The sequence below is a fragment of the Dysidea avara genome, chromosome 5, assembly GCF_963678975.1.
Source record: "Dysidea avara chromosome 5, odDysAvar1.4, whole genome shotgun sequence".
Taxonomy (NCBI): Eukaryota; Metazoa; Porifera; class Demospongiae; order Dictyoceratida; family Dysideidae; genus Dysidea; species Dysidea avara.
The window spans coordinates 32,528,756-32,542,215 of NC_089276.1; the positions used below are offsets into that span (position 1 = coordinate 32,528,756).

Consider the following 13,460-nt stretch of genomic DNA (forward strand, 5'->3'; position numbering starts at 1 on the left):
CAAAGGATGATACTGGTAAGTCCATGAAGAATGAATTGTACATACTGCGGTATGTCAAAAGGCACGTGTCCGGCTGAAGCTACGTATGTTGAGCAGTGAAAAATCAAGCCCGTAGCCTTAGCCGTTATCGAGTTACACTTGTCTGAAGACATCAGTCAGTCAGTAGAAAATTCCATTAAATCCGTTAAATTTTTTCTTAATTTCATAGGTATTTGTAATAGCATTTCAGATCAATTTAAAGGTTTGTTTGGGCTTAGTTTTACCTAACTAATACTGCTACATCATTGTAAGGGAAAAGTGAAGCTGGTTTTTGGGTGATGGCTTTTCATGGGCCATGCCCACACTTTTATGGTCCCTACTGTATGATTAAACATTGTATTGTGTATTCAAGGCTCACTGGAGCCTGCCAAAAATTCTGCATACTTCAATTGTCACTCTCTCTGATACATATAATACCTGTTGGCATAGATACTACACCTCCGGAGACTGGAAACTACGTATACTCCCCATACAAAAATTTGCTACATCTGCACCTTCAGTTGATTGGTGTTAACTCAGAAGAACTTTCTTTAACTTCTGTAATACAATGTATATTGAGCAGTGTGGAGTTGAAATTCCTTTTTTTTGGTGAACCATCACTGTCAGCCTTTCTTGAATATTAGACAGAATGCTAAGGATGATTACTACAATGGCCGCTCTCAAACTTTTGCTAGCTCTAAGTCTCAAATGGTGGTATCTATGAAAGCTAATTTTAAACTGTGCAGGTAACTTGGTACGACAAATCGAACCAGCGTAATTGTAAAAAGCTGCCATCATCACAAGGGCATTTTCAGCTCCCAAGTCTTCTTCTTTTGCTAGCTCTAGCATAACGAATCGATGTCCTGTGGAAACGTTGTTCCATTTCTTGATAGATATGACATGTGTTAATCAAAACAACACAGTTTGAAATTCAACTAAAGCCTTGAAATCAAAATAAAATTCTATTTTAAAAAAGTCATGACACGCATAAAATATTACTGTTTCAGTTGAACACACAGGAATTATGTTGCTTCACAACCACTTTGTTGCTTCCTTGGAAGTTTCTTTTACTGTTACTGCTTCATTATTGTGACTACAGTATCAGCAGTGTGAAGATAACTGTCAGAGCATAGATTTATTTCATGTAGAAAGGTGTCAACGGAGGTCTAGATAGAGGTGCTAAAAAAAACAGTTACAATCCTAATGGGTATATGATCTATGCTGGTAGTCAAGTTTCACTCACTACTTATATACTAGTACACCAGCAAACTGATTGTGAGTTTTAGTTTTTTTTTTGGAACTGTGCCAATACTGTAACGGCGATTTGAATTTAGAAAATTTTCGACAGGTAGGGTGGTTCGCAATCTCTGGAATACATGCTTATTAATAGGTCATGGACACACGGAAGGACTCAGTAAAAAGCATGGCTATATAGTTTTTAGCTTGAAAAAGTTGATAATTTTTGCTATACAAAAGAAGAATATGAATAATATGAAGATGAACAAAACGGCAAATTTCAGTGTTGTCCCAAATACACATACTGTTTCCTTTTACTTGATACTTACTAGTGGACTAGTAAGTATCAAGTAAAAGGAAAAAATTTGGATTCCTACTTTATTCCTACTAAAAAATTTGTTACTATTATGCATCCTTCAATCGCAAATAACAACTAGAGAGTTGTTTTGAGTTGGAGGATGCTTTCCAAGGTGGTTTTTAGGTGTGCGTTCTATTAGAGTTTTTGCAAAAAAAAAACATGGGCGATCCCTATTATGAACTCACTATCGTGGTTCATGATTAACAGACAGTGCCAAGTAGACAGGTTCACCTGCATATTTTACATTCAATGTAGCAATAGCTACAACCAGTTGCCCAAGCATGTGCCAAAATGGAAACAAAAACAAACAAAAAAACCGAGGCCAGTAATCTAGTCCAGTCCAGTAATTGTATACTATAGAATAAGGTAGAGTATAAGAGATTTATGTCTCTACAAAAATAGTACTAAAGTGTATATAAATGACAATGTAGCTATTACATTATTTTACTGTTTGTATGTATAGTTGTAACTGAGTTATTAGGACAACTATTAGTTATATCAAAGAAGCCGTATAACAGTAAAATTACAGGATTCCGTTTTGTGATTGAGCTTTGTTCAGTTGTAGTGGTTAATCCTAGGCTGAAGCAGTACTACTGCTCAGGCTGTAACAGCGCTTCTTACACTTAGAATAGTGTCTCTGCAAGGTAAGTATACTTCTTCCTGTAGGGGCACGATCGCGATTGCTATACGAACGACCATACAAGTGCTTTCTCACAAGACATAGCTAACAAAATGATAGGCGGACACCAGAGATTATTCATTGTTATGAATGTAGTTTCTATAAACCATTTCCTTTCCATGCAAGCCTAAAGTTGGGTGGAGTCAGTTAGTCTTGTTAATTAAGTTAGTCTTGTTAATTAAAATTAAAACTATTTTATCAGTGCCTTAATTGTCTGACCACATTGTGTAAACAACATGGCTTCATGCTGCTGATAACCCATGGTTTACAATAGACATTACAGACACACAGTATCTGACTGTATTTGTGTGCATGCAGATTAGCTGCTCTACAGGCTAACTCTATTATGTATATGACGTGGTGTGTGAAACATTTATTTGTGGATCCCACATATTGTTTGTGGGAAGCCATATGCATTCATACATGTCAACATAGTTTTCTTCACTGGTATATATATACCAAATGGATACAATACTCACATTAACGACAAACTCTAGCTGCACAAACTATATTACGTAGCATTATATTATCATTTACACTACTGTGCACCAGTGAGCCAGTATTTATAATAAATGCACAACCACTGACTATTTTAACTTATAATTATATGCTTGTCAGAGTTCCATGTCTTGTGACAGGTAGCTAGCTCAGTATCATACCATCTGGTGTAGCTATTCATGAACACTGCATTAGGATGCTAAAGGACAAAATGACTATAAGAGACTAGTATCTACAGCAATTATAAAACAAATCCATTACTGGATTAAATAAAAAGTACACAAACTAGATGAATAAAAAATTGGAAATTTTAAAGTGGGAATAGGGATCACTGAAAAAAGCCACCAAACAAGAAGGGATCGCTGGGATGGTATTGTAAACCACAAATCCCTATTTTGACTTATTTCAAAATGACCGCTGGAGCATGTAACTAAATATTTATGACAGGGAGTCAAAATAGGGATTTGTGGTTTACATTACCACCCCAACGATCCCTTCTTGTTTGGTGGCTTATTTCAGCAATCCCTATTCCCATTTTAAAATTTTCAATTTTTTATTCATCTAGTTATCTTAGGATTGTGTGCATGCAATTCTCTCTCTTGGCATAATCTTTATTGTACGACTACCATTTGTCTTATCATAAAGTACAAACCATACAGTACATGTGTATGTAGTGTTGTAGTAACCATGTATCCTACAAGTTATAGTCATGGAGTCAGCTAAATTAAGTGTGGTGACAGATGAGCGTCTTGCCATTCTATGGCTGATACAAAGGTTCTATAGTTTTTGTACGACAGCAATAACAAGCGAAATCACGTGCACGCACAAGATTTCAAATTGATTCATTTTGAACTTTAAACTATAATTACCACATGTGACTTCTGTTTTAGATTTGTTGACATGCAAGAACTATTAGAATCTCTGTATGTAGCTGAAGCTGGGCAATGTTGACAAGTCTGGCATGATCACACCTTTCTTTTGTTTGTGTGTGGGTTTCTTTATGTGTGGAGGAGTGGTCTAGCTACATGAGACTAGCATACTTACAACCATTTTCCCAAATATTTGGTTAAAAAGGGGAAAACACCTGAGTCCAGTAGTCCAGTGGTTACATACAAACACAGTAGGTTAACCACGGTATATCCCATGCAGCTTGGACACCATAAAAAATTCATAAAATAAGAGAGAAAGGAAACAGAAAAGAAGTGCATTTACTAAAACTTAGATTATGTCCTAAATTAAAATACACGGTAGTCTGTTGTGCAGCCAAGAAAGCCAGTACATCACATCATGGGTATATTGACAGGAAGAAAGAAAACATGATTTTTGCACATTCGTAGATACCGTATAGCAAGTTTTTATCACGAGGACTTTAATCTCACGTTTTGGGAACTTCGCAATATTAAAATTTGCGACTTATTTTATCATGTGGAGTTTTGTTTATCGTGAGGTTTTTAGCGCCGTGTTGGAACGTTCCACAACAAACCAGGTGCTTGTTTGTACATAACAGCTTGCTGATTGTTTTGGCTCGATCAGTTGCTCATTCCCCTACACAACACATGTTTCTTCACCAAACATCGCTGAACGCGGCTGCCCTATTCGTTTCCTAGTAAACTTCAGACGCCTGCATCAATTCATCGTGGATACAAGCATAGATACAAAGAAACACAGCAAACATAATAAATTTCAGTGCTTTCCATCTTGTACGCGAATACTTATTACGATGAGTAATAAATTCGCGCGAGGAATTTAATGTCGCGAATTTATCACCTCACGAGATTAAGTGTCGCATGATTTTATGTTCGCAAGTAAATTTGTCCGCGAGAAAAACTCACTATACGGTAGTTTGAATACACAATACAATGTTTAATTCAAACTAGTCCCACACTAGTGAGTGTTTTGTGTGATCAATGATACACAAAAAGTTATGTCTTTGCTGATCCACACATGTTAGACATTTTCCTATTGTATTTTACTCCATCACGTGTAACTGGTAAAACCTCTAGTCCAAGTGTTGTCAGGTGAAGGATTGTTATCCAGACATTAGCAGTGTGTATAGTAGCTGAGTACAGTGTTTTAACTTGTATAATGGGAAACAATAGTATACTACAGGCTTTGAAAATTGAATTCGTCACTTTGGCATTAGAATTCATTGCGTTGGCACAAGAATTCATAATAATTCGATTGTCTTAAATAAATGAGAAATGTGAGAAATGGTTGGAACTGAAATGGCTTAGTGCTAGGTTGTTCATTTGCTAAGTTTGGCTTGAAACTTCAGAGTTTATATAAGGTATAAAATGAAGGTGTGTTATTTCACGAAATTTTGGTAGTGTGTAATCACTGGACTGGAATACTGGAGTGGACTACTGGACTGACATTTTTTTTAGTTTTTACACATTTTGGGTGACTTGTGACAACATTTCAGCACTGAGTGGTGAATATGATTCTAAAAAGTTGCTGTGATAAGCCAAATTGGTTCAATTAAATGTATTCTATTCACTGCTTGTCAGTGTCTACTCTAAAGTATAGCAGATACTGACATGTAGGTATAACCAAGAATGTTTTTCACTCTTAGGCACACTTGATTATTGTGATACAACTTTCTATAACATGTGTATGTATATTGTGAATTGGTGACTAGTCTGGCACATTAAATTAATGCAATTTTCTACTCCTACTAACAGCTAAATGGCATTGTAATACAATTAACAGAATTCAGACATTTCATTCCAGTAATGAAATATAACCAGTTGTGCGATGGGATCTAGTTTGTGTGTTCACACACACTATATGTCATAGAAAATTGCATCACAATAATCACATGTGTCTAATAGTGAGAGAAACATTTTTGGGTATACCTACATGTCAGTATCTGCTATACAGCAGTGTAGATAGTGTCAAGCAGTGAATAGAATGCATTTAATTGAACCCATTTGGCTTATCACAGCTACATTTTAGGATTAAAGTAGCATATATACACCACTCAGTGATGAAATGTTGTCACATGCACAGTAACCCCATCCTTAAATATGTGTGAAACCAAAAAAATGTCAGTCCAGTATTTCAATCCAGTAGTCCAGTCCAGTGATTAGACACTACCCAAACTATGGCATCACATCAGCTTTTTAGGCACCGATTAAGGGTGTATCCATTCACCGGACTGGACTCCTGGACTGGATTACTGGACTAGATTACTGGACTCAAATAAAATTTGCTCAAACACATTTTTTCGACCACAAACACCTTTTTCAACCACTAAAAGTGATTACGTAGAGCAGTATATCACACATGGAGAGGGCAAGAAATGGAGAGGGCTCTTGCCTTCTCCATGTCTTGTCTTGAATATTAAAGGAACATACGTACAGCTAAATTATTTTTTTTTTTAATTATTTTATTTAACCACAAGAGCTATAGGTCTGTAGGACACCTGGTCCTACAGCCTGTTTAAAGATGTGTGTTTGAAAAAGGTGCTAGTTTTGGTGGTATATTTAATGGTATAACTTTAGTTTGAACTCTTGTTACAGTTACCATATTTATTGCAAATATGTGTAACCTTACCTTCCTGTTTGAAAGTGTGCACTATCAGAAGCAATATGTAACACTGCCCACTTGTTGGTATTTTCAAACATTATACACCAAAGAGCTGGCAAAGCTAGAGTGAATGTGCAGACCGCTGAAAGGCTATAGGCGATTTCTTTGTTACATAACATAATTGCATTGTGTAAAATTATTATTGTGTGCTATTTTACAAGAAGGCTACAGTCGATTTCAGGTTGCTTGCGAATGCAATTGAACGATTCGCACACGTGATTTTCAAACGTGATCATGTGGATGTTTACGTGCAGTGTTTTAATGAGTTGAATAACTACCTCACTATGGCCCTGGCATTGTCTAACGATCTAAGAAGACGAAAAATGTAGTTGCGTTATTAAAAGTAGCTCGCTTGAAAGAAAACAGCTCACGTGTTCGAGCAATCACGTGTGCGAATTGTTCGAATGCATTCGCAAGCAACTTGAAATCGACTGTATAGAGAAGACAGACAGATGCATTAGTAGTGTTAACAGTGCACGGTGCTTGAAACATTTCTAGCAGTAAGCAAATTATTTTTGATAATGAACTGCACTTAGAGTTTTTGTGATAAAGTACAAGTTTCCGTACATGTTTTATGTCATTGAATGGTATCAGTTTCTAAAACACCTTTTGTGGTTAAGTCTGGTGATAAAAGGTACAAAAATAACAAAATATCTTGAGTCCAGTAGTCCATTCCAGTAATCCAGTCCAGTGAATGAATGCACCCCATAAATTAAGTTGTACACTAGCTAAGTTTTAAAATAGTTCATTAAGCTCATGGATTAAATCAAATTGTTTTGTGTGGCTGGACTTATTGGTTCAGTGCCACCATAACTATCAACAAAACAATCGTTTAAATGAATTGAAGCCTTAAAATGACAGACAATCAATGCCACACAAAATAGGGGATAAACTGTTCCGTATAAGTTCTCTACAATAGTAAAAACAGCTCTTCCTAATTGATGAATGGATTTGTGGCACATACAAATTAAATGATACTTATTTCCTCAACTACTCCCTGTAACTGTATTTGCAGATTTGGCTACACATTTGCTAGTTATCACACTAGTAGTGTAAGTTGCCTATTATCGAACAGTATGTTTTATCTAACTTAATACACTAAGCAAGCTAAACAACAGATGGAGGCGGATAAAGGCTAACAAAAGACTTACTGAGCTGTAACAGCCAACAATACAACATTCACGATAGTTTCCTTCTGTAGTTACTATTGGTAAAGCATTCCAGAGGCTCTAGTGTATACACGGTGGAACGAAGCAAACAAAATCACAATTATTACAACATACACCTGTAACTTCTCACCATAACAACACACGTACTTCCGGTTTGGACCAGGCAGGGTTCTGCCCACACTGGTTGGCAGTGGTTCAAAGTGACCAGTACCTCTAAAAACTGACTAGTACAATTCTTACATATATTACTGATACACATGCAATATACCCTAATATAACACACAGCATATTAGTTCATGTTAACTTTAGGCCACCACTCAGGAATTTCTGGGCGGATTTCTGGGCAGAACCCTGATGGAGTGATCTTTGTTCTTCATGAGTCCCACGTTTTAAGTAAATCAAGCCAGGAGGCATCAAGTTATGAGCAAAACGGTAGCACTTCAACCATCATTTCAGTCAAACTTGAATAACTCGTGAATGGTGCATTTAATCTCTGTAAATTTCAGTTGCAGATTGTTATCCGGTAGTTGAATATCTCATAGAAGCCTTATTAAAGTGGCAGGGTAATTCCCTAGTGAGTAATTTATCTGAAAGTGTGAACTGTTCAAAAATTGGTCATTGAACAAAGTACTGCTGAACTGTCCAAAAATTGGTCATTGAGTGAAGTTCGATAATACGTACCAGTGTTCAAGATATGGCAAACAATGAGGTTTGCGGTTTAGTCGCAGTGTGTTGGTGATTTACTTACCACTTGGTGCTCAGAGACCAGCGGCCGCTCTGTCGAATAGCCCAAACCAGAAGTCTGTCTGTCGTTGTGGTGAGGAAATATAAGCTCTTGTTGAAATCTGTTCGATAAATGGCAACTTACGCTATATAAGACTTAGAATTATTTTGTGGCCTTTACTGTTGATTGACTTTCATGTTGTTGTAGATCTACCAATAACAAGTGATGTGTGTCACCACCTTCTTGTAACAATCCCAATTACATTATGCACTTTACTAAGCACATTGTGATTGTGGGTTTAAATAATACACAATAATTAAGATACAACGTTTATACCTTCCATCTCTGTCCTCTTTTGCTTTTAGTGTGGAGATCGTCTAGCTCCTTGGTCAACTTTCTTCTAAATTACAGGGGAGAACACTTCCGATCCTTATACACTTGAGCAGTCACACTGCATGACACGTACTGGGCCGGGAGACTTGCAAACATCAATAAAGAATCTAGCTCGAAGGGTCCGTGAGGAAATCTACTTGAAATCAGTTTCAAAAGGGTAGTTGGAAAAGGCGGGTACGGTCGGACGCGGACACGGACACGGACGCGGACACAGACATTTTCAAAAAGGACTTTTACATTTATATAACAGTTATTTTTCATACCTAACGCTGTTTTTACAGCAGTCTTCGCCTCCAGACCCAGGCGTCGATCTTTTCATAGCGCTTATCCATTTATAAGCGCACGTGCGAAGGATAGACTAGCACTCTAAAGACCATTATAGTGTTGTATACGTGCTCTAGAAATCTAATTCAGAGTCACAGAGATTAATCTAACATGTCCCAACTTAATCTCGTAGGCCAGGTCCTTGAAATCCTCAACAGTCGTATAAGCGCCTGCGCCTTATACTAAAAGGCGTAAGATTGTGGATTTGGCCTGCTAAGCTAAGTTGCATGGGGCATACAAGCTAATCTCTACAACTATAAAACTCTGTATTAGACTTTAGAACATGTGTACAACACCATTATGGTCTTTGGCATGCTGGTCTAGTCCTTCGCACGTGCGCTTATAAATGGATAAGCGCTATGAAAGGATCGACGCCTGGGTCTCGAAGCGAAGACTGCTGTAAAAACAGCATTAGGTATGAAAAATAACTGTTACATAAATGTAAAAGTGCTTTTTGAAAATGTCCCGCGTCCGTGTCCGCGTCCGGCTGTATCCGCCTTTTCCAACTACCCGTTTCAAAACCCGATACTCGACCCCATGCCAAGGGCATTGCAAGGCATGCTAATCAACATAACGCGAAGTAACATGCCCATGCAATTAATGCAAGCTGTGTCAGCACAAATGCCGTGCACGTAAAAGGGATAACTTAAGCTGTAAGTAGAATTGTTGGAAAACGGGAACGGGACCAACAGAAAATGCATGACAGCTGGTCATTGCTATAGGTTGGATTTTATCAGCACAATACAATTTTTCTTGCAGCATTCCAGCCTTCCAACAATCGAAACACTCTAATAGAGCGCTCACCTGTATTAATACTCTAATAGAGCAGTCAAAAATGTTTCATGCAACTATCTCAGCTACAGGGATCCTGCATTGAAATAAAATATGGACTACTCATAATAGATGTAATAGCTATACATGTAGCTAGACTATAATAGCTACTTAAGTCATCATCACTGAATGTATCATACGTATAATATGTATACAGTAACATGTAGAATGTTTAAAAGGTGTACTGTGACCACTTGTACAGTAATAGGATCTACTTGACCTGTAGCACATCCATGATATCATAGGATTTTGTGACAAAAAATTGTGTTATGTAATGATTCTTTAACATTAACTTTGATGCTAGCTAGCTAGCTATAAAATGTTATGGTCATTACACTTCCCCATACACCACACTAAATTGATGCCCAAGATATTAATTTACCAATAATGAGGGGTAGTGGTGTATCCAGGATTTTTCAAGGTCATTTAATAGTGAGTTAGCTAGCCTAGATTAACTGCTGACAGATTTTGAGCATTATAATATACTTCAAAATTTAGATCTCATGAATCGTACATATGTAGCTATAATATAAACTATTTTCAATATTAGTTTTATATTAGTTACCTTAAGTCCTATAAATCAATATAAATCAGGGGGGACCAGACCCTCTGTTGGTCCCTTTGGACTTACAGGACTAGCTATATTGGCACCAGAAACAGGGATCATGCATTCACACTGTATTCAGAAGTACAGAAAGCCAACAGGCAAATGGAAGACAACAATTATAAATGTACACTGTTAAAACAGGGGAGTAACAGTAACTATGGGGAGTAAAATATTTTACTCTGAAAGGGAAGTTCAGATTACTAGGAGAGTAGCTAACAGTAACCCACTAAGGGTAAAGAGAACTCCAAGTGAGTGAAGGCACCAAACTGAAGAGTTCCCATTACCAGCTAGCTAGTAGCTAAGGTGAACTCAGTGAGCCAGTATACCTACTGAGCCTACAACTGAATAATCCACATGCAAGTTATAGCTTTCTCACTATGATATTTTCTCCATTAATTAATAATTAGCCAGTTCAATTCTAGCCACTCAATGTAAAAAGGAAAGTAATTATTTAGGCTTCCTTTTCAATGGCAGCCATTTACTCATGTTTTATTTTTGCAGTCGGACTATGAAGGAAACAGACAGTACGAAAGCAGGAGGACGAATTGTTACTCAAGAATCAAGAATATTTTGAAATACGTATGTATAATTATTAAATACCATTTCTACTACAAGCGCATTATTTAGAATGAAGAGTATTACCATAGAAACGGCTTCTTTAACAACAGAGCCGTGTTGAGTAGTTGAAAGCGGTTTGCTTCTCTGAGGAATTGTAGTGCTTAAAAGGTGATACCAAAGTGTTTACTTGTTCGTGAATAATTACTGGACTTTCACTATCTCGTTCATTGTTTCTTCAGGTACGTTTGAGCTCATATCTGAGTCGTCTCATGTGACACGCCGGGTTTATTAAATTGGCTCCAATGGAAGTCACCACTGCTCAAGAGGGTTTAGGCGCCTTATCGTGACACGACAGAAATAGTTCAAGACTCGGGGAAAGAGAATAAAATTCGGCGGACTCAGTCGTATCACTGCCGGACTAGCAAGTATTCAGCCCATCCAAGCTCACCGCTAGCTACTAGTATTCAGTGTGTAAGAAGTTGAAGACTTGAGAGAGGAGAGGAAAGCCACCTAGCTTAAACATGGCGTACATATCATGTCCGTCTGCTTTCAACCTTTACGTTAGAAGCCGGACACAATGATATTGCCTGGTAAGGTCAGTAGCCTGTATCATTGTCAGTGTTTTTACATAATTACATGCAGATTCACTGGAATTAACTAGTAAGATGTATCGTCTGCAGTTAACAAGAATCTCTTTATGATTTTATTATTATTATTAACACTTTACAGTGACCAGCACTGAAGGTACAATGTACATTGTGTGTCTTTGACTTCATCAACTTTCCAAGTTAATCTTGACCTGTAAGGAGATAATGTTTATAGTTACGTAAGCACATATTTACTTTTTTAGCACGGATACCTCAATGTCACTGAGAACATAGAATTTAAACAACATCCATTAAGTGTGTTAACATACAGTGACTGTACATCAATTTGTAAACATATATTACAGGTGCCACAAGAAATCAGTGAACAAATAGACAAACAAAATGATGAACTCCAGGTAGCAAATAAGTGCTGTTTTACGTGATAGCAACTGTGCTTATTTTAGTTTACACTATACCAATGCTGCTGGTCTAGCAGAATTGTTTTTACAACTTTGTTGGCAACTGCGTGTGACGTACCTTCAGCTATACAGGTAACAAGTATGTGATTGTCGAATATTTCTTTACTATACTGCTATTTACTACAGCTGATAACATGTCATGTGGCAGGCAGTGACTCCAGTGAAGTGGCAGTGAAGCGTTGTTTGCTGATGATGAAGCCTTGCTACTGATCTCTTTTTTCAGTGACTTTCCAATATATAAAGCTGGATATTGTAAACATTTTGTTACAGTTTTGCTATATGTCTTTAACATCATTTGAGATTTTATACGGAGTTATTTGCAGAATTTCATGGAGTAAAGGAAACACCTTGCATGCTTATGTGGACTCTCCTAGAGTAACTAAAACTCCCTACAATAGATTTTTCAAAGTGTTCCTGTTACTCCTTTGCAGGGTGTTAGTTACTCTCCACAAAAATATAGGGGTGTTAAATCCTCCCTACACTGGGAACTCCCCAAGGGGAGTAATGGTTACTCCTTATTTTTAACAGTGTAGTTTACAATAATATTATAAACTGTACACTGTGAAGAAAATGAGACAAATAAGTTTAAATTTTAAGTGTTAAAGATCGAGACACTCTATTAAATAGAGCAGTACTACTCTAATAGAACAGTCCCATTTTTTTAGTACACTTCACCAAACTTGTATGCTTTGCATGTTGTTAGCTAAAAATAGCTAGCAAATTGAAACCTAGGAAGCCTAATTTTAAAGTTTTTCTCAGAAGATATCTAACTATAGTCTTAGAAAGTGTATGTCCTTCAGCTACATATAGCTACCAGACAATTAAAGCTATGTATAACTTAAGCACTAGAGATCCATTCTTCTGTGTTATAGTGAAATTTTATCCTATAGTTTCTTGCAATTGTCCCCTCTCAGCCTCCTCCCCCCTACTATTATTTATGATCTATCACTGGTCAGTGACCCAAATTCTCAAATCAAAAACTCATTCCTTAAGTTTAAAGTGAGCCTTACATTTACACTATATTTTTTGATTGTACTTTGTTATGAATGCTCTAGAGTAGTTTTAATAGCTCTATAGGATTTACAACACACAATTATACCCTTGTTGTTTGATCCGTTAATTCATTTCATAAACAATGTAAATTAGTAGTGAATTTCACAACTACATAATTTCTGCCACAATACTCACTAATTCTTAGTGACCTGTTTTCATGTAACTTGTTCAATCATCTTTGTAATTAATTGTATTCACTTATTTGTTGTGTTTTAACTTTTGTACTTGTTAGCTAGCTATGTGTATTTGTCTGTATTGTATGCTGCTCTGACAAGAAAGAACGGCAGTTGCCAATTATCAGAGAGTAATTTATAATCAATCAATCAATCAATCACTACATAGTAGTGAATGTCAACAT

At 36.8% G+C, this 13,460-nt stretch overlaps 2 long non-coding RNA genes across 4 annotated transcripts; both read left to right on the top strand.

The window, feature by feature from the left end:
* The first annotated feature begins 10,940 nt into the window (after positions 1-10,940).
* Positions 10,941-11,685, top strand: LOC136255925 (uncharacterized). 3 transcript variants are annotated; one of them, XR_010701214.1, is made up of 4 exons: positions 10,986-11,004; positions 11,053-11,151; positions 11,223-11,573; positions 11,626-11,685. It is a non-coding gene; the product is annotated as an uncharacterized lncRNA (long non-coding RNA). The 3 variants fall into 3 exon arrangements; XR_010701213.1 differs by having other exon boundaries at positions 10,941-11,151; positions 11,223-11,578; XR_010701212.1 differs by having other exon boundaries at positions 10,941-11,151.
* Positions 11,686-11,728: 43 nt separating this feature from the next.
* Positions 11,729-12,356, top strand: LOC136255924 (uncharacterized). Its single transcript, XR_010701211.1, has 4 exons — positions 11,729-11,784; positions 11,834-11,986; positions 12,035-12,121; positions 12,176-12,356. It is a non-coding gene; the product is annotated as an uncharacterized lncRNA (long non-coding RNA).
* Positions 12,357-13,460: the final 1,104 nt, after the last annotated feature.